The sequence below is a fragment of the Pleurodeles waltl genome, chromosome 10 (genome assembly GCF_031143425.1).
Source record: "Pleurodeles waltl isolate 20211129_DDA chromosome 10, aPleWal1.hap1.20221129, whole genome shotgun sequence".
Classification (NCBI taxonomy): domain Eukaryota; kingdom Metazoa; phylum Chordata; class Amphibia; order Caudata; family Salamandridae; genus Pleurodeles; species Pleurodeles waltl.
The window spans coordinates 1,075,923,103-1,075,945,067 of record NC_090449.1 but is presented as its reverse complement, the minus strand read 5'-3'; the positions used below and the strand labels follow the sequence as shown (position 1 = coordinate 1,075,945,067).

Below are 21,965 nucleotides of genomic sequence, written 5' to 3'. Positions count from 1 at the left end.
GTGCATTCTTATTAGTAAAGTCAACCCAACCACTGTGGTACATTGTTAATCCTCAGTTTGTGCTTCTTCAGACAAAGCACACTTAAAATATTCTAGTTACTGGTATGGATGAGATGTGATTCCTACGTCATTGTAATCCTCACTGGATTATGTAATTTTTCCCATAGGCTGATTTACACATGTATGATTCATTGTCTCTATATAATAATGTGTGTGTGATGCCCTACACTGGCATAAGTAGCGCTGTAAAATGATTTAAATGCATGTGAAAGGGGGCTATGGAGAGAAAAGGAGCACTGTTGGCGGTTCCTCATGTGGGAATCCATGGAGAAGCAGGCCATGGGAGAAGGTGTTGCATAGGTTCTCATTATGCTAATGAGGCTACTGGATTTGGGAAACAGGATCACATGGATTGTGGCTACTAAGAAGAATTCCACTTCACATGATGCCTGTCAGCCGAATCCATGTTCTCCAGCTAACTAGCAGTGCCTCACCTCGAGCCGAGATGATTGTGGCAACCGGGCGCATGACAAGATGACTCCTCAGGGGAATCATGGACGATCAGATCCCATCACTTTCTCTCAGTTACCAAAAGTCGAATGCAGGCAAAGACGACAAAGGCAAAGTATACTTCAATAAGGATTTATTGAAGTAACTGCATCTTAGATAAAAAGGCGCGTATTGCAATAATTAGGATGATGAAACACAATAGAAGCAAACAGGTTACTAACAGAGTAAAACACAAGAATTATCCTACTATACTGTCACTAGGAGTGATGCATACATTTCTCCTACCTACACTATAGCCCTCATTATGACATTGGCGGTAAACCCCACTTACCGCCACGCTGACTGCCGCCAACTTACTGCAACGGCGGCGGATATCCGTTTACCATATTATGACACACAAACACCAATCTGTCAGTATTCAGCCACATACACAAATCCACCAGCCCAAAGGTCAGTGATAAAGTGGCGGTATCAAAACCCACACAGTTACGACAAAAGAACGACGCCCATCACATTATGACCCATGAATCACCAGGCAGATATTCAATGGCGGTAAACCATTGGCGGTACTTACCTTCACACTCAAAATGGACACACACAAACAAAATAACATCCCATTGGACAATTCAAACAACACACCCCCACACATACCACACACCACACCCACAACACTTTAAAACACACACCCACATTATCCACAACCCTTTACCATTTCAAACCATTGGCAGCAGAGAGACATCAAGACCACTGATACAATTAGAGCCACACACCAACACCTATACACCACTCACGCACCCCACATCACACACCCCAACACAATACCCAACACACCTTCACCAACACACCTCACACAACACCCATGGCACAACAAAGACACCCCTGTTTCACAGAGGAGGAGCTAAGGGTCATGGTGGATGAAATTATTAGGGTAGAGCCACAGTTATTTGGAGCACAGGTGCAGCAGATATCGATAGCTAGGAAGGTGGAGCTATGGCGGAGAATCGTGGACAGGGTCAACGCAATGGGACAGCACCCCAGAACTAGGGATGACATCAGGAAGAGGTGGAGCGACCTACGGGGAAAGGTACGTTCCATTGCAGCAAGACACCAGCTCGCTGTACAGAGGACTGGTGGTGGACCCCCACCACCTCCCCCACAACTAAGAGCATGGGAGGAGCAAGTCTTTGCAATCCTGCATCCTGAGGGCCTATGCGGAGTCGGAGGAGGACTGGACTTTGGTAAGTCAACTCTCTACTACTATAACCCCTCCTACCTGCATGCCATCACATAACCCCACACTCACCCTCACTCCCATCACTCCACCACTTCCCACACACCTCACCATCACATCTCACTCATCCCAATGCCAAGCCCTGCATGCTCTACCAATGCATGGAAACCGCTCACAGCCCTGCTTGGACACTCATCACTAAAGCATGCACACTATAGAGAATTAACTATCCCACAGTTGCTAGGGCAAATTTAACCAAAGAGGGCAAGCCACGGATGCACAATATGCAATACACAGAAACCATAACACATAATTTACATCCCCACAGGTAGTCCAGCCAATGTCAGTGGAGAGGAGGTGCCAGCAATATCCAGTCCCCCAACTGAAGAGGCCCACAGTGATGACAGCAACTCTGGTCTTCAGGATCTGGATGACCAACCTGGCCCATCAGGGTCACTGGACAGCTGGTTACCCAGGCCCAGTCACACAGCACCACAGAACCTCCCCCATCAGGAAACACCACCACAGCACCCACCCGGTGTACCCACACCTCTGTCCCCAGGACACGTCAATCATCATTGTGCCACCCTCTACAGGGACCCCAGGCCAAACCTCATACCCAAGACAATCAGGGACCTGGGGTTAGTGGCAGTGGGCACACCGTTCAGGGGACAGAGGCACAGGCCAACAGGGAAACTGGGAGGAGTGCTGAGCACCAAGGGGAGGACAGGCCCAGGGAGCCGACTCTCCAGGAGGCACTTGCAGAGATCCTGGGAGCCTACCAACATTCCCAGGACACAATGGGCCAGATCCTGGACAACGTGCAGGAGAACAGGCGGCTGAAGCAGGGACAGTACCAGGGGACCATGAGGACTTGCAGGCCATCAACAACAGCCTGATCTCCGTAGCAGGGGTACTGGCAGACATGGCAAATAATATGAGGGAGGCAGTCTCACACCAGCGGGCCCCTGTCACTAGCCAGACATGTGGACAGCCTTCCACTTCCACTGCCGCTAGTGGACAGGAGGCCCCGCCACAGGACTCACATGCCACCAGCACCTCTTCCCCTGCAGAAGGTGAACCACTCGCAAATGTTCCCTGTGATCCAGACAGAAGCCAGAGACACTTGACAAGACCCATGCCAGGTAATGAGACTCTCCTGATTGTCACCCTTCTGTCCCACTCTGTCACCCTGTCCACCTTGAACTGCCATTGCTCCCTTTCCTATGTCCCCTTGGACAATGCACCGGTGCTACAAACAGACTGCAACAATACCCTGGACTTTCCTCCATCATCACCCCATCCCATTGCACTTGCCCCTCCATATGTTAGCACTTCAATAAACACCCTTGGAAATAAAGAAGTTTTGAGTATATCATGTATATCAAATATGTATTGATTGAAACAGGTAAAAACATTGCACATCAACTGTACAGAAAATGAGCATAGATTAATGGCCTGTAGCTGGTTGCAGTGATCACACCAGGAGTATATGTGAGGTCACCAACATCTGCAAAATGAATTGCCAGAGGGCACAGTAAGTGGGCATAGAAGTGGGAAATATCAGCATGCCATTGCCACACAAATTCAAAAAAATTTCATTGAAATGTGAAGTAACACTGTCCTACCTGTGTGTCATTGGAAGTATTGTCAGATCACAGATGTTCTGTTGTCCTCATCCTCATCCTCTGCCTCCTCATCCTCACTGTCCACAGGGTCCACTGCTGGCACACAGGTATCTCCAGCCTCCTCCTCCTGCAGGAATGGGACATGGTGTCTGATGGCCAGGTTATGCAGCATGCAGCATGCCACCACTATCTAGCAGACCTTCTTTGGTGAGTAGCACAGTGATCCACCTGTTAGATGGAGGCACTGGAACCTGACCTTCAGGAGGCCAAAGGTCCTTTCAATTATCCTTCTGGTTTGCCCATGTGCTTCATTATAACGTTCTTCTGCCCTTGTCCTGGCATTCCTCACAGGGGTCAGCAGCCATGATAGGTTGGGGTAACCAGAGTCACCTGCAAATATTGAGGGACAACATTTAGCCACACACTATCCCATATGGCCCACACCATACCCATACACCAACAGATACTGAGTGGGAACCAGGGCTCACCTATTAGCCACACCCTGTGCCTCTGTAGTTGGCCAATCACATTTGGGATGCTGCTATTCCTCAGGACAAAGGCATTGTGCACCGACCAGGATACTTAACATTAACGTGGGAGCTATACTGGTCCGCAAGGCACACCATCTGTACATTCATAGAGTGAAAACTCTTACGATTTCTGAACACCTGTTAATTCTGGCTGGGGTGGGACAAATGCAATATGTGTTCCATCAATCGCCCCAATTATGTTGGGGATAAGTCGCATTGCATAGAACTTGGCCTTCACTGTGGCCAAATCTTCAACCTGGGGAAAACAATGTAGTTGCACACGTGTTTAATCAGGGCAGACACTACTCTTGTCAGCACTATTGAGAACATTGGCTGTGATGTGCCTGCTGCTAAGCCCACTGTCACTTGGAAAGAACCAGTTGCCAGGAAATGGAGTACTGATAGCACTTGCACAAGAGGGGGGATCCCATTGGGGTGATGGATGGCAGATATCAGGTCAGGCTCCAATTGGGCACACAGCTCTGTGATTGTGTCCCTGTCCAGTCTATAGGTGAGGATAATGCGCCTGTCCTCCAGTGTTGCCAAGTCCACCAGCAGTCTGTACACAGGGGTATGTCTCCATCTCCTATTCATCCGCAGTGGTAGCAATCTAAGGCACACAAGAATGAGGATCCGGTCACAAACTGAACAATGGAGCTACAACAGAACTTTGCATCCTTTGAACATGTAATGGGTCATTGTGATTTGTCCAGTATGTCCTAATTTCTCGTGTGACACAGCATTATTCCAGGGCCTTCCCCCCCCACCTGAAATGGCGTCCGTCTGTCCTGTGTGGAGGGACAGGTGGAAGTGAGGTAATTCGGTTGACGCTGTGCGTTGTGCAGGAGGAGGTCGGGACCCGCCCTGCAACTCCTCATTGGTTATAATTGGGCCCTATGGGATACAGTGCCAATGGTGATGTATGCCTGCGGTGATGGTATACACGCCACGGATGTGATAGCCATTTTCTATCATATTCCTCACTTGTTACCTGACCTTCCATAGGAGAGGACCTACACTGCATATGCTGCTGTGACCTGTCTCTGGAACCTACCATGGCCTGTGTGACCAAGGAAAGGGCCCCTGCCTTCACTTCAGAGGAGTTGGAGAGACTGGTGGATGGTGTCCTACCACAGTAGGGACTGCTGTATGGGCCTCCAGACCAACAGGTGAGTACACTGTGAGCACGATGCATGTGGCATGAATGCATGGAGTTGTCTGTGTGAAGGCCTCGTGTAAGGGGGGTGGGTGGATGTCCTCTTGGCGGCGTACAGGTTGTGTAATAGGCCATGTAAGTGTAAATGGTGATGGAAATGGGTAAGGTGGGCCATATGTGTAACAGGCTGGACTGTTTGTCTAAATCTATTTTCCTGTGTGTATTGCCTCTGCAGGTCAGCACCCATCAAAAGAAGGGTATATGGCGTGCCATTGCCAAGGAGGTGTGGACCATTGGGGTCTATGGCAGGTGAAGCACCCACTGTCGCAAACGGTGTGAGGACCTGAGACGCTGGGCACAGAAGATGGCGGAGGCCCAGCTGGGGATGGCCTCCCAACGAGAAAGGGGTGCCTATCGAAACCTGAACACCCTGATGGGCCGCATACTGGCGGTGGCCTATCATGACCTGGATGGGCGCTTGAGGGCATCACAGCAGCCACAAGGGGGTACAGTGCCCATCATTACAACTTACACATAGTAGGGTGGTATCTGGGTGGGGGATATGTGTCAGTGGGTGCCCCATAGGCCAGGTCTGACATTGCAGCATAGGTCCTCTGGCGGCTAGGGTGCAGAAGGGCAAATTTAACCACCTAGCTTGTAGGCATCCACTACTGGTTAGGGTTGCTTGGGTCCCAGGTGTGCTGCATTTGGTGGTGTGTGCCCCTCCCCATTACTTGGCTGCTAACTATTTCTCTGGTAGTGCAATGCATATTGCATAGGGATGTTCCCTGTGTGTGAGAGTGCTGTGTACGCCAATGGTGGTGTTGGTGCAGCCATTGACCAAGTGTATCCTTTGTCTCTCCCCCCCCGTTTTTGTTTTGTCATTCTGTCCTTATGTGCATTAGCATCATCTGGTGGAGGAGCAAAGGCACCGGCGACGGAGGGAGCTGCATTCCACAGGACCCAGGAGTCCACAGATGCTGAGGGCACGAGTGGAACAGAGGGCGAGGGGAGCACCACGGCGGAGCACGGAGGGGACAGTTCTGACACAGATGCCTCCTCCGATGGGAGCTCCCTGGTGGTGGCAGAATCTTCTGTGACCACCCCAGCTACAGCTACAGCTGCCACCCCCGTACCAGCCCCGCCCTCCCAGCAGCCCCTCATTGTGTTGCCTGTGCCCCCCTCACCAAGGCATCTCCTTCATCCCAGGGACATCAGTCCCTGCCCCAGTTAGCCCTGCTGCCCTGAGTGAGGAGGCTATTCACCTCCTGAGATCCATCTCCGAGGGCAGTCAACCATTGTGAATGCTATCCAGGTGCTGGCAGCCCAGATGCAACAATCTAATGCATTCCTGGAGGGCATTCACACTGGATTGGCGGCCTAACAGAGATCGATTCAGGCTCTGGCCTCCTCTCTGATGGCAGCCATTGACCCTCTTCCTACCGTCCCCTCTCCAACTTCCACTGCCCAGTCTCATTCCCCTGAACCCCAACCTATCCCAAGCACACATACAGACGAGCATGCACACAGGACAACACCCAAGAGTGTCACAGGCAAACACAAGCACCACACTTCATCTCACAAGCACTCACACAAACACCATCCAGTTTAAGACACACCAACATCCACTATTTTCACTGTCTCCCACTGTGTCTGTCCCCCCCTCCTAGAATATACAAACGCAAGCAGTCAGACACCCAACAGCCATCCTCCTTACAACAGCATACAGCCCATGCACATGCACCCAAAAGCAGCAGGCAGACACCTCCAACAACCACTCCCTAATACTCTACTCCCATTCCTTCTCCCTCTTCCCGCCCCAATGTCCCTAAAAAACTGTTCCTATCCAACATTGACCCCTTCCCTACCCCTCCCTCCATCCTGCACGTATGACCAGTGTAGGAAGAACCCAGCCAAGCACCACAGTCCACGGGCCCAGTTGTCACCGCACCCACTCGTGGTGGAAAGGGATCCAGGTGACATGCCCTGAAGGGGAAGGAGCCTGCACCAGCCAGCCTAAAGGGAAAGGATCCTGCACCAGCAGGCAGGAAGACCAAGGGGCATGCCCCAGCAGGCAGGAAGACTAAGGTGCCGGGACCAATAACTGTGATGGAGCCCCCACCACCTACCATGGTTGTGCAGACGTCCGAGGTTGCAGGGGATGCGCAGGAGCCTCCCCCCACCAGCAGAATCACCACTGTGCGGCCATTACCGCCGGCTGACGGTATGTAATCCTGCCTCCATGGGCTGCTGTGCAGCCTGCCCCCTCCAAAACCAGTGGGCGAGACACCCAGCTGAGAGACTGTGGCCTTGCACTCCCCAGGATCAAGCACAGGGCATGTTGTCCCCTCCAGAACCAGTGGGTATGACTTCCAGCTGAGAGACTGTGGCCCATCACTCCCCAGGACAAAGCACAGGGCATGTTGCCCCCTCCAGAACCAGTGAGCGAGTCACCCACCTGAGAGACTGTGGCGTTGCACTCCCCAGGACCAAGCACAGGGCATGTTGCCCCTCCAGAACCAGTGTGTATGACACCCAGCTGAGAGACTGTGGCCCACCACTCCCCAGGATCAAGCACAGGGCATGTTGCCCCCTCCAGAACCAGTGGGCAAGTCACCCACCTGAGGAACTGTGGCATTGAACTCCCCAGGACCAAGCACAGGGCATGTTTCCCCCTCCAGAACCAGTAGTCTTGTTACATCTCCCGGCTGAGGTGCCAGACCCGTCCCCCGTCCCACTGAGGTGCCTGCATATTTACCAAATGATGCCCCGACAGTGTTCTCCCCATGTTGAAGCAAGTGACATGTGTGGCCTTGGACTCTGGTCTGTGGCCATGCGGCCTACGCAAATTGTGGACTGGGCTGTGTTCCCTTTTCTCTACATATGTATATATCTATTATCTTGCCTAACTTATTTTTCATACTGTGTTGATCTCATTACATTCACTTTTGCAAAATCGTTTTGTCCTTGCATTATTCAGACGATTTAGGGGGAGTAACTTGCTTTCTTGTGCATCTGGTTGTGTGTATGGGGTGTGTGTGTGGGGTGAGAGTTGTGCGTGTGTGTGTCACTCTCTTTTTCCTCCTCCCCTCCATTGTGTGCTAGGCATCTGTACTCACCTTCGTCGTCTTCGCTGCTGTTGGTGTTCGTAGTAGAGCAGAACGTAGAATATCATCAGGAAGACATGCAGTTCAGGTTCCATGGCGGTGTAGTTGTTCCCTGTGTCTCCAATGGTGAGTCCTTTCCCTTCTGAGGTCAGTTTCCGCCAGGCTTTTGATGTCGCTGGTACTGCCCCAGAAAAGGTGGCGGTTTGCAGGGTCATAAAATGGTGGGTGGAACGTTGACTTCTGCCTGGCTGTAGGAGGCTACCGCCGTGGTGCCTGTTGTTTCCGCCCTGGCGGTCGGTTTGGTACATTGGCTGTCTATCGGAGATGTTTCCGCCATGGTCATAATTTGGCGGTAGTTACCGCCGGCCTGTTGGCGGTATTACCGTCACTTTATCACTGACCCCCAGGGTCGTAATTAGGGCCTATGTCTGAGCATAGAGTAATAAGCCTAATCTGCCCTTCGGGTTTTCTCCCTGGGGGTACACCATCCCTCATACATGGAAGAAGAAGCATTTAGTCTAGAGAGACACCGCCTCCATGTTGATCAGGGGTCCGGCCGTCTAGGCAGGTAGCCGCAGCGAAGCAATCAGCAATCAGCATACAGTTGTGGTCATCTGACTGGAATCTTCCTCTTGCGTGTCTGAGACAAAGGGTTGTTTTTATAATAAAACAACAGACATTCTAAGAAATAGTCTCCACGTATGAGTGTGTATTTTCTGTGAATGTTGGAGACACAGCATACCATGTTTGTCGGCAACCCTATCTAATTGTAGCCTTGGAGAAAGCACAGAGTGAAAGCAATGTCCTACTAAGAACGTAATGCTTTCCTAGGCAAAAGTACAATGAGATAAAGAAAATAAAACAAACACTGCATATATCGCTATTGCTAGAAAAATAAAGCAATGCTGAATAAAATACAACAGGGTTAAAGTGCACAGCAGCAGGTCTAGTTAGCTTAAAACAATGTAGCTATACAACACCTTCCCCTTGCCAGTCAAAGATGGTTTAAAAGCTTAAGAAAAAAGAAATCTAATAAGTCTTTCGTTTATATATAATAATGCATAGATGTATATATGAATATATATATGTTATTAGAGACAAGTTAAGACACACAGTGGCAGGAAAAAGGACAATTTCAACAAGCCGAATTCAAGAGTCAGTGTCACTTTGGAAATCGCCAATTACATCCGGGACAATTGAAGCCACAAGACGCTCTACTTCAGCAGGTGGTAAAACATCAAAATCATATCCAAGGAAAGCCACAGAGCACTTGTGTTCCAAGGCCTGAGCTCCAGCTGTGCAGCAGCATTCCGTGTCATGCCCTCCATAGAGTTCAGAGTCGCTGCATCCATAAAAGGCAACCCGTAAACAGCTTCCCGTAGCAGATGGACCCTCATTGCACAGGTCTGGTAATGAGCCCTCATCGAGAACATCAGCAGATCAGCGTTCAATGTAAGTAAGCGCTGCCTAGAAAGACAGACTTTCAGTGCACCACAGGCATCAAAACACAGGCTGCACACAATCCAAAACCGGTTGCAATGACAAAGACCAGTCACATTCCAGTTGTTCCAGGAGTGGTGCTCTGAAATACTGCATCATGCGTTCACAACACAGTTATGCTGGCGGAAGCATTTTAAGTCCTCCTTGCTGTGACGGGATAGCCATTGCGTATAAAAAGTAGCAACAGCAAAATGCCACCTATTATAGCCAAAGTAGTCGGAAATTCCCAGAAAACACTCAAAAATATAGATCGTATGGCTGATGGTATTAAACCGAATATGGTGGCGAAGGTGTGAACAAAACCAGAACCAACAGCTTTAAAAAAGTGTGCGATTCCAGTAGTACTGGACGCATTAAACATTTGTCCCACAAGTTCACCAACTTGTCTCAGAAAATTTGTAGTTAAAACTGAATCTCTGCCAATGACCTCGCAAACTGAAGCGCAAAGGTCTTGCATGCAGATAGAAGTACCACATGTTTTTGAAATGGTAAAGCCTTTAGTCTGCTCAACTTGTCAAAATTCACATCAGAAGTAGTAACATAAGGCCAAACGTCTGCTACTCCTTGAAACTGCATAGGGGGAAACAGGACATTCCTGCAGAACATAAGAATTTGGGAGACCGAAACGACATAAGCTATTCCGACTCGCATCCCACAACAGCTCTCACTGTTAAGGAGCACACACCTGCCATTGGAGAGCATCTGGAACGTAGATCTCATCAATGGGACTGGGACTCCATTTAGACAAGCTAAATTTGCGTGGAGGCATTACATACCCCGTGCAAGGACAGCTGTTTACAAACCATCGAATGGCTCACAGAAGTCTCACATTCACTACTGCTAAGAAAGACCTCTTTCATGCCACTGAAGCATTTGTACGAGAAAGGAAGCTCCCACATCTTGTGTATGTAACTATCTCCCAGCCTTTCATATCCGCCCACTGGAATGTGTTTCAAACAGGATGTAAATTGAAGTGTTGAAATGGGCAGATTTATAACCCCATGTATTAGCCATTCAGCAGATTGTATTTCGGCCGCATTAAAAGGCAACTTTTCTAATTTTTCGATATTCAGCATTACATATGTTGCTTCTTTCTTAGCCATTATTTGTTGTTGTTGCGTTAAATTAAATGTGCAAAAAATCTCCCTTGCGTTTACGTGTTCCCAGGGAACGCGACCCGCTTTCAATGTTTGTATTGTCCAACCTAACTGCATAATGGATCTTAGTTGACTTTGTCTATGTTACAAAAATGATACATCACTCTGTACTATATCTATTTCAGAGGACACCTTAAATGTTATTTAAGGTGTATATTTGGTCAGAGAAGATGTTAATCCCATTATCTACAATGGCTAATGCTTTCTGTAACTTTTCCTGATGTATTTGCCTTAACAGGGCGTCTCTTCTTGTTAGGAAAGCTTCCATATTTCATTACATGCAGCATATAAGAAGCGTTTTCTGCATTGTTTTCTGGGGCCTAACAGGAAATCCTGTAAATCTGTGTTATTGAACAGGAGACTTAGATGTTCTTTGACAGCATCCAGTGAGGAGACCTTCATCCATTGCTGGCATAGCTTCCCTACACTATATGTTGTCACAATACCTGAGTGCTCTGAGGACATGTAGCGAGGGTCTGGCCTATTCATTCTAAAACCCCCTGAGGAGTTAACAAAACGGGTATGGCACCCATTGGTGTCTACAAGCCACAATAACGACCCACCAGGATGTGAAAATGATGCGTTAAATGAACTATTCTGGACTCATTCATTTAGCTGATCTTCAGATGCATTTACATATTTTTGCCACTTGTAATATTTTTCAGGAGGGGGGATTCTGGGCAAATTCAGTTCCTTAATATTTGCTAAGCCTCAACAGCTTGTTTGTTGTACTGTTTCGTTTGAAAATATCATTTGAACAAGAATCATACATGCTCTAAATAAAGCTTCTCTTTCTCTTATTTGCCAATTTTGTGTTCCCCACACACTTTTTAAGTCAATTGACTTTAACTAGTACTCATAGCCTTCTATAGCAAACCGGGTAACAAAGGAATCAAAGTAAATTAATTTTGTCTCTGTCAATAAAACATTTTGACTCCATTTCTGGCAATTTAAAATAATATGACTCAGCATTCTTGACATTGTGCCCAGAAAAATATGCAAATTTTCCAGTATATGTTTTAGAACTACCTACTGGTGGAGTCAGACAATGTTCCCTTTGTGTATATTTAAAAACTGTCTTTCGGGTACTTGCTCTGTGAATAAAATAATGTCCATAGTAATTATAACAGAACATATCACTATAATTTCCTTTAAACTGGTACACATCTTCATTTTCAAATACTGTATAATATTTCAGATCAGACATCATAGCATCAACAGTTTTCACATCACATCCCAAAAATCAGAAACACATCTGTCATGGAAAGTTTAAATACATATGGTATTTGAATGACCTCAGAAGGCACATATATATTGAATAATACTTTGTCCCAAATAATCCCATAGGGATTTGGTATGGCTGTAATGTTCACTAGAGACAAGCCTCTGAGAATTTTGGGGCATATTTATAATTTTTGGTGCAAAACTGCACTCATGCATTTTTGCACCAAAAAGTTTAGCACTATCTTGCACCATTCCTGAGCACCAGCTTGGCACCATATTTATGGAACGGTGCAAGTCATTGCAAAGGGTGGGCTAGTGTAAAACAAAATCACGTTATCCAGGTGGGGCTGGCGGTATGGGAGAAGAGGGTTTTGCACCAAAAAATGATGTTAGGCTGGTTAGAGTAAAAAAAGATGACTCTAACCAGCCTAGTGCCATTTTCTTAAGCAAAACCATCCATACCACATGACTCCTTTGGCTTCATCCCCACCTCATATGCAGATGATACACAGCTTATTATTCCAGTTAATAAAAACTGGGAGGAGGTGGCGGACAGTTTTAACAATTGTATGAAGGAAGTCAGTAATTGGATAGGGACCAATTGGCTCAAATTGAATGCTACCAAAACTGAAATTCTTTGTTTCGGGTCAGGTATTAAACAATGGAATCTACGTTGGTGGCCAACAAATTGTGGCTCCCTTCCAACCCCTACCACTGTCAGCAAGAACTTGGGTATTATGTTTGATGATCAATTGTGTTTTAAATATCAGGTGAACAACACAGTAAAAACCTGTCTGTGGCTGAATAAAATGTTAAGGAAAGTTTCCCCTTTTCTCCAGTATCAATGGAGGGTTTCCGCCACTCTAGCTCTGGTAATGTATAAAGTAGACTATTGTAATGCCTTGTTTCTTAATTTAGATAAAGGCTCGCTCAACAGGCTGCAGTTGATTCAGAACTCGGCGGCCACAGCGGTTCTTAATCTCTCTCGTTGGACCTCAGTGAAAAGTAGTCTTAGACAATTACACTGGCTTCCGGTGGTTCAGTGGATTACTTTTAAATCTCTTTGTTTGACTTATAAAGCAGTGCACGGCCAGGGTCCCCAATATTTGACCTCTAAATTATGTTGGTACAAACCAAAGAGACATCTTAGGTCATTCACAGCCTATACTATTCAGGTACCACGGACTAACAGAGTGAAGTGGGGTGATAAAGCATTTTCTCTAGCTGCAGCTAAGTGCTGGAATTCCCTCCCTCTAAACATTAGGTTGGAAACTAGCTACTTACCCTTTAGGTAAGTGATTAAAACATGGCTTTTTCCTAGTTAGTCCTTTCTTTTTTTCTTTTGGTTGGGGTGTCTCCTGATGAGTTTGGCATCGTCTTTACTTATGCTAGTGCTTCGATGCTCTTTGTGAGGCGGAATGCGCTTTATAAATACAATATACATACATACATATCTCCTCCAGCCTTGCCGCCAAAAGTGGGGGCAGTGGCCGGAGGGTCGGGCATCTCCACTAGCTGGGATGCCCTGGGGCACTGTAACAAAAGGGGTGAGCCCTTGAGGCTCACCGCCAGGTGTTACAGTTCCTGCAGGGTGAGGTGACAAAGGCACTCTCCCCATGTGGCCAGCAACTTGTCTGGTGTGTGGCTGGCTGGCAGAAACTGGTCAGCCTACACTAGAAGTCGGATTGGTATTCAGGGGGCATTACGATGCCCTCTGGGTGTATGTTACAATAAATTGCACACTGGCATCAGTGTGCATTTATTGTGCTGAGAAGTTTGATACCAAACTTCCCAGATTTCAGTGTAGCCATTATGGAACTGTAGAGTTTGTGTTTGACAAATTCTCAGACCATATACTCTTATGGCTACCCTGCACTTACAATGTCTAAGGTTTTGCTTAGACACTGTAGGGGCATAGTGCTCATGCACATATACCCTCACCTGTGGTATAGTGCACCCTGCCTTAGGGCTGTAAGGCCTGCTAGAGGGGTGACTTACCTATGCCACAGGCAATGTGAGGTTGGCATGGCACTCTGAGGGGAGTGCCATGTTGACTTAGGCCCTCATTACAACCTCAGCGGTCTTTTAAAAAGACCGCCAAGGCTGCGGGAGTCAGAATACCGCCAGTGCCGGCATTATTCCTGGCTCCCTATTATGACTTTTCTGCTGGGTCAGCGGATGGTAACAGTGTTACCGTCCGCTGGCCTAGTGGAAAAGTCACATCAACATTGCTGCCGGATCGTAATAGAGCCGGCGGCAATGCTGATGTGCAGCGGGTGCAGTAGCACCCGTCGTGCATTTCACTGGCCCGAAATTCGGGCAGTGAATTGCGCAACAGGGCTATGCCTGGGGGCCCCTGCACTGCCCATGCCAAGTCCCCCTTACCACCAGCCTTTCCATGGCGGTGTTTACCGCCGTGGCCAGGCTGGCAGTCAGGGACTCATAATCCCCAGGGCAGCGGTGCTTGCAACGCTGCCCTGGGGATTATGACCGCTAGGCAGAAGCCTGGCGGTATGTTGGAGGGGCCGGCGGTATGGCAGTGGCTATTGCGCCATGGTCATAAAAGTTGGCGGAACACCGCCAGCCTGTTGGCGGTGTTACCGCCAGCTTACCGCCAGCGGCCAGGGTCGTAATGAGGCCCTTAGTCTTTTTCTCCCCACCAGCACACACAAGCTGTGAGGCAGTGTGTATGTGCTGAGTGGGGGGTCCCCAGGGTGGCATAAGATATGCTGCAGCCCTTAGAGTCCTTCCCTGGCATCAGGCCCTTGGTACCAGGGGTACCAGTTACAAGGGTCTTATCTGAGTGCCAGGGCTGTGCCAATTGTGGAAGCAAAGGTACAGTTTAGGGAAAGAACAGTGGTGCTGGGGCCTGGTTAGCAGGGTCCCAGCACACTTTCAATCAAAACTTAGCATCAGCAAAGGCAAAAAGTTAGGGGGTAACCATGCCAAGGAGGCATTTCATTACACTCTGAACACCCTATTGGGTGTGGAGACACTCATGTCCGCAGTCTCAACTTGTAAGAAGTCATCAGTTGCATTCACCTCCAGATGCTCTTGAAGATCCTGGCGAAAGACCTCTGCTGCACTGTCTAGCAGTGCTAATGCCCTCTTCTTGTTCTTCAGTAAAGCCCTCTTCTTGAGTGGCATGTTGAATTGTAACTGCTGCCACTTTTTTCTTTTTAAATTGGGGTTTTTGTTGGGGAAGTTTCTCTTCTTTTTTAACTGAAACTTCAGACGAGTGTTGTGAGGCCTTTCTCAGTTTCATGTACTCAGTTTGCTGCTCTGACCGCCCACCTCTCTCACTGCGTTTTTACGGTGAATCCTGAAAGGAACGAGGTTGGCATGTCTCAGTATATTGATATCTGTCAGGCATTTTTATCTTATCCCTATTTCTAAGGTTGTACCTATTTTGTGGGGTCTCCACATGCTGAGATTCTCCCCTTTATTTTTTAGGTGTTTGTTGTTTTTTATCCTAGCCTTTTTTGGACCCTTGAGGCGCTCGCTTGGTAGTATCTTTATTAGATCTGCCTTTAAATTGTAGTTTAATTGGTCTCAGCCCCAGACTATCTCGACCAACACTAAAATAGGTCTCTGCGATAATCTTTGGTAGCTCCCGTTCTTGATCCTGTGGAAGAATATCACGGAGCTGCATGCGCGCTGCTAGTGCAACTGCTTCCCCTTTCAGATTATTTAATATAATTGAAGATACTGTGGCAAAATTGCCCATTAATTGCATCCCCAAATCCAGGGCCTGGGCAACCCCATATTTTTATTGAATTTGTTTTAACGCCTCTGGAAGATTGGCAAGTGTCGGTGTACCGTGTGCGGTAGTCTAGAGCGTGTCAAATACTGTGCCCCATGTGTTGTAGTTATCAACTGTGGGAACCATCCCAAATGGCAGGCACATAGTGAGAATTCTCTGTTTATCCTGAGGTTCTGTATGAAGGAAACTGCTTCCAGTGCATTTATTTTTTGAGCTAATCAAAACGGAATTTCCTCCCGCCTGGTGGGTACTTTAGCCATGATTGAATGTACAGTCGCAGGGTTAATGCCTGACGTGACTGCGTGTTGTTGCACTTGGGCAGCACATGCTGGGTTAGTATTTAATATTTGCATGACAACTGTACTAACAATCTGTATATTGTTGTGAGCTCTATGTATAAGTGGTGAACCTCAGTTACCGCTACGGTTGCTGCATCAGTGTGTGGTGTATATGTGGCCAATGAAGGCCAAGTGGGGCCGTCATTGCTCAGAGGACCTAACCTAACATGTAATATTGTATGTGGTAGGGTGCCATCAAGCCAACTATTATGGTCTTGATAAGATAAAGTAATTTGTAAATATGCATATGCTCTGTATTGTGCAGGTATGTTTGCAGGTGTATAGTGATTAAATGTATTTGTGTTCCCGTCAACTACTTGAAATGGGACCCAAGATTAGAAAAGTTCTGTTCTATAGGCTGGATGGGCTTCTACGATAAATATAACTGGACCCCCCTGGGCTGTAAGGCTATTTGCCAATAAATGTGCAGTAAGGGGTGCTTGCATATTTACTGCAATTGCTACCCGTTGTGGGTTTGCCATTTTAATGGTAGATGTATCTTCAGAGATAAGGACACCACCTAGTGGGGATGGGTCCTTTTAAGGTTCAAGCTTTAACAACCTACAGCTCAAGATAGGTACTACCTATTTAGCTGAGGAGAAAATCCTCAATACCATGAACATCTCTGTATATAGTATCGAGGTGCCTTTAGCCTTAGATGAGACAGAAATACTTAGGAGGATCCGAATATTAGTGCCTGATCAAACGTTGGTGGCACCATGTCGCGTAGGTTCTCATTATGCTATTGAGGCTACTTGATTTGGGAAACAGGATCTCATGGATTGTGGCTGCTAAGTAGAATTCCACACCACATGACGTCTGTCGGCCCAATCCGGGTTCTCCGGCTCACTAGCAGGCCCTCATCTCGAGTCGAGATGATTGTGGCAACCGGGCGCATGACAAGACGACTCCTCAGGGGAATCATGGTCAATCAGATACCATCCCTTTCCCTCAATTACCAAAACTCTCATGCAGGCAAAGACGACAGAGGCAAAGTATAGTTCAATAAGGATTTAATGAAGTAACTGCATCATAGATAGAAAGGCATGTATTGCAATAACTAGGATGATGAAACACAATAAAAGCAAATAGGTTACTAACAGAGTAAAACGAAAGAATATTCCTACCATATTGTCACTAGGAGTGATGCATATATTTCTCCTACCTACACTATGTCTGAGCACAGCGTAATAAGCCTAATCTGCCATCTGGGTTTTCCCCCTGGGGGTACACCATCCCTCATACCTGGAGGAAGAAGCCTGTGGTCTAGAGACACCATCCCCATGTGGATCAGGGGTCTGGCTTTCTAGGCAAGTAGCTGCAGTGAAGCAATCAGCATACAGTTGTGGTCATCTGTCTGGAATCTCCCTCTAATGTGTCTCAGACAAAGTTGTGTTTTTATAATAAAACAACCGACGTTCTGAAAAATAGTCCCCAAGTCTAAGTGTGTGTTTTCTGTGAATGTTGGAGACACAGCATACCACGTTTGTCGGCAACCCTATCTGGCTGCAGCCTTAGAGAAAACACAAAGTGAATAAAATGTCCTACGAAGAACGCAATGCTTTCCTAGTGAAAGGACAATGAGATAAAGAAAATAAAACAGCCACGCTATTGCTAGAAAAATAAAGCAATGCTGAATAAAATGTAACAGGGTTAAAGTGCACAGCGACAGGTCTGGTTAGCTCAAAACAGCGTGTCTAAAACATGACTAAAATAGCTATACAGCAAAGGGCTAAAAAGATTGTCACACCGGGCACCACTAGCACTACAGCGAGCATTGTCTGTCGGTCATGCATACCGAGCATAGGGAACCATTCATTCATAGGGAAGGTGAATCCATCTGGACGGTATTACAGGGACTGGTGACAAGACAAGCCAGGTATGAGCAGGATGAAACGAAGAGGGAGAAGGCTTCCTTTGGACCATGTCAAAGGAGCGCAATGAGGACAGGTGTTGATTAAAAGAAAAAAGTGATGTCCTCAGAAGCATAGCGCCTGGTGACAGCCACAAAGGACTCATGAGTGATGCATTGCAGGGGAGCAACTGGATGCTGTCCACAAATGAGAAGTTAGGCCGCTGGCTGGCAATATGATAAAACCGCAGCATTTACCACTGATACGTGAACTCTATGGAGCTCAAGGTATGCAAAGACTCAGGGGCAGATTTAAGAGCCGCTAGTGCCTCCTTGCTCCACATTAGCGTCATTTCTTTACGCTAATGTGGCCCAACGAGGCCAAAATTGCTGTGCCAAATTCACAAAGTGGCGCAATGCATGCATTGTGCCCTTTTGTAACACTTTGTGCTACATTATGCCTGTGCCAGGCATAATATATGCAAAGGGGGCATTCCCGCATTAGGGGGGCCAAAAAATGGCACAAAGAAATTCAAGAGATTTCTTTGTGTCATTTGTTTTGACATATTTAATGCCTTCTCAGAGCAGGTGTTAAAAGGAGGCACACCATTGTTTTCAATGAGCCTCAATGGGCTTGCCAGGATTAGTGTCAACATTTCTCACTTTAGTTGTGCAAAGCTTTGAACAAGTGCCAAAATTGTGATGCTAGTTTTCCTAACTACTGCCATGGTGCGCCATATCTTAGATACACATGGTGGCATCAGGAGGCGCTAATTGGCACAAGAAACGTTTTCTTAAATCAGGCCCTCATTCTATATTGGAGAAGTTTCTTAATTTGCAATTTACAGAGATTCAGGGCATCAAAGGGGTAAAAACAGATGGACTGTGAAATGGCAAAGCGATCACCTACAAATACTACATGCAAGAAACTAGGTGGTCATCTGATGAAGCATGACACTACATAGTGTGTGAGACCACCTAGTCCGTAAGGAAAGATTCCCCTCCACACCATTCCCAGCACACAAATAAGTCCCGAAATTCAGTATATGTCGACGGTCCATGGAAGATTACATTGATTTTATACCTATACGATACCCCACACTCCTTCTGTATTTGGTTATGTTTTCAGGGGAAACAGTATGGGGTCTCAATTCTCTCTCCCCTCCTCTCTCGTTGTGATTAAGAGAATAGAGTTGGAGCCATCACCTGCCTTATTTAGAGCAGAACATTTATTGTACTTTTCTTTCAGTTTAGGAGTGTCAAGGAAATTCTAGCAGGTCTGAACAAAACAATTGAAAATGACACCCGAACCCTAGAAGAAAAGTCCCACACTGTGATGGTCATTAGTTTTTGGATTTTGAATAAAAATCCCACTTTGGGAGCTTGTTTTAGAATAACAGAAAAATTTCCTGAGCCGCAGTCTGAGGATGGTGGCTGCCCAGCAAACTTTGAGTATCTTTGGGGCAGTACCCTGGTGACTCCTCTTCTGAAGGTACAAAGACCTCCACAGGGCCAATAGAGGTCTCAAAACATGTTGAGAGGTAGTGAGGTCAGATTAGCAGAGATATTTACCTCTGCCACCCTGATGGACAGCAGGCACCTGTCATATTCTAAGGCAGGCCTTAAGTCTGGGCTTTAGAAACCATCTGAAAGATTCCATAAAAAAATGGTACAGTTTGAAAAGACACTGAGCCCAAGAAGGAGTCAGGAACTGCTAAGCTCCCATCCTGGCTCCAAGAGGAAGAGGGCAGAGAAGGAAAACACAGTTGCTCAAAAAAGTCAACAAAGGAAACCTGCACAAGGTTTGATTTTACCTGTTGTTGGTGTCTACTCTAAAATATACAGACAAAACCCCGACCTACCTAACTCAGGCACCAAAGTTCACATCTGGAACTGTCTGTGTCAGAACCCATTTCAGAGGCTCACAGGGCAAGCAGGAGCTAAAGGGCCCAGCCGGGATGGTTCAGACCTTTTACTCCTAATGTCCCGGGGCCTGACCTACAATGAATTTTGAGCAGTTGGGCCAAGTACTCCTTCAACACTTGACTCTCAGTTGTAGCATGGGTCTAGCAGTTCAAGGCTTGTCAGGGAAAAGTGGGAGGGAGTTGACTACAGATTCAAGACACAAAATATGTTTGGAAACCCAATAAATTAATGTCCAGCCAGATACTTTCTTTTATGACAAAAGTAGTATTTACATACGTACACAAAGTGAAATGCGACATGCACAAATAATATACACAGCCCTCATAAGATTGGCACTCAAACATTCCCCAGGGATGTTCTTGAGTTCAACTTCCCTGTCTACTGGCAGTGGTTATTCCCCATTTATGATAAGGAACATTCAGGTTAAGCCCTGCTATAAGTTCAAGTCTAGGCCTTGGCGGAAGTTTTCATTTTGCCAAAAGAATTAGAGAAATTTAGTAATTCAACATTACTCTTGTAACATGGAATTACTAACAAATTCTGCCACCACCATAGAGGTAATCAATTTGCAGTGGTTGCTGTTTTTAAAACAGGCCAGGACAAAGAAACAGTCTCTCTATGTGTAAAAACCACTGTGGATTAAAGTTTAATCTGCAGTTGTTTTCAAACACAAATAGAGACTGCTCCCTCTTGTGGACCTCTTTAGAAACCAAACCACTGCAGTGCAACTGTATACCAGTCCATACTTACTCTGCAGTAATCTGCAAAGTATGTAAGGACACCGAGGGGTTTGCACTGAAGGGATCTCTAAACATGCAGGAAGAGGGCGCAGTCCCTCTATGTTTAAAAACCACTGCATGGGCACCAAGGGGTATGCACTGCAAAGTGATATCCACTGGCTGTGCACCACTCAGCAGTGACGCCCCTACGCACTCTGCAGTAATTTCTGCGGAGCATGTAAGGGCGCTGAGTGCTGTTTAGCTGGGCTATTTTCGTAGCGCAAAATGCATCCTTGCATCATTTTTGGATGTGAGGGTGCATTGTGTGCTGAGAAAATAGTGCCATATGGGCCACTCCGCTCCATTGCAGAATTCTTGTGGAATTTTAATGCAATTCTGTGGAATTCCATGGAATCAAACTCTGCCACTTCCAGCCACCCCTATTCGAATCTGAGAAGTTCTGCTAAGGCTCAGTAGGAGTGACAGTGTTGTAGTGCTATAGCGCTATGCTTAAGAACATGTGACCTCTAGGCTTTCTGGCCTGGCAACCAGTTTTACCCGCTCCCACTGGTGTTGCAATACAGAATACGCTGGGGAGTGTTCATCACTCCAGCGTTGTGGTGGGATGCATGGGATGCCTGCAATGAGTCGTGGTCTCGTCTCTGGAGGCAAGGTGGCCGGTCATCCTCAGGGCTTCTTGGATGATGCGGTGAGGTCCTCTCATCCTGCTTGCAAGTTGGGGGAGTCACTTGACTTCAAAGTCTTCAGTTGTGACTTGGGGACCATGGGTCAGCACCTGCTGGTCTTCGTATTCACACGCTGTACACAGTGACGGCCCTTTCTCTTGGTATGTGGCGCGCCAGAGCTGCAGTCCTCGCTCATCACGGCAGTTGCGCCTCTGGCACATGGGGTTGCCAACTCAGGCACAGAGACATATATCTTCACAATGTGCCCCTCTGGCACATGCGGTTGCCAACTATGGCCAGCACAGTGCAGCTGCAAATATCCTCACGGTGGCTCCAGGCTGGCAAACACTTCTGATCATCGTTACTAAAACACGGTATGCTGCCATCAACGCGCTCTTCCTACTTTACTCCTGCTAAGGGGGGTGGTAGCCATTTACCACTGTGAGGGGAGCGCTTTGAGCACTCTGTGAGACAGGCCTAGATCATGTGCACACACATTATCCATGTTCATCCATGACAAGAAATCAGCACTAGGGATCCCAATATCATTGCAGCTGGGAACCTCAGGGTAGCCATGCACATCCATCACCATAAGACTGACTTCCTCCTAACAGTCTACTTCTTTGATCTTGACACTA

General features: G+C 47.1%; 1 protein-coding gene across 1 annotated transcript in view; it reads left to right on the top strand.

The window, feature by feature from the left end:
* The window catches only part of LOC138262262 (trimethyllysine dioxygenase, mitochondrial-like), a 304,888-nt gene that overhangs the window by 176,847 nt on the left and 106,076 nt on the right, over nucleotides 1-21,965 (top strand). The window lies entirely within an intron of this gene.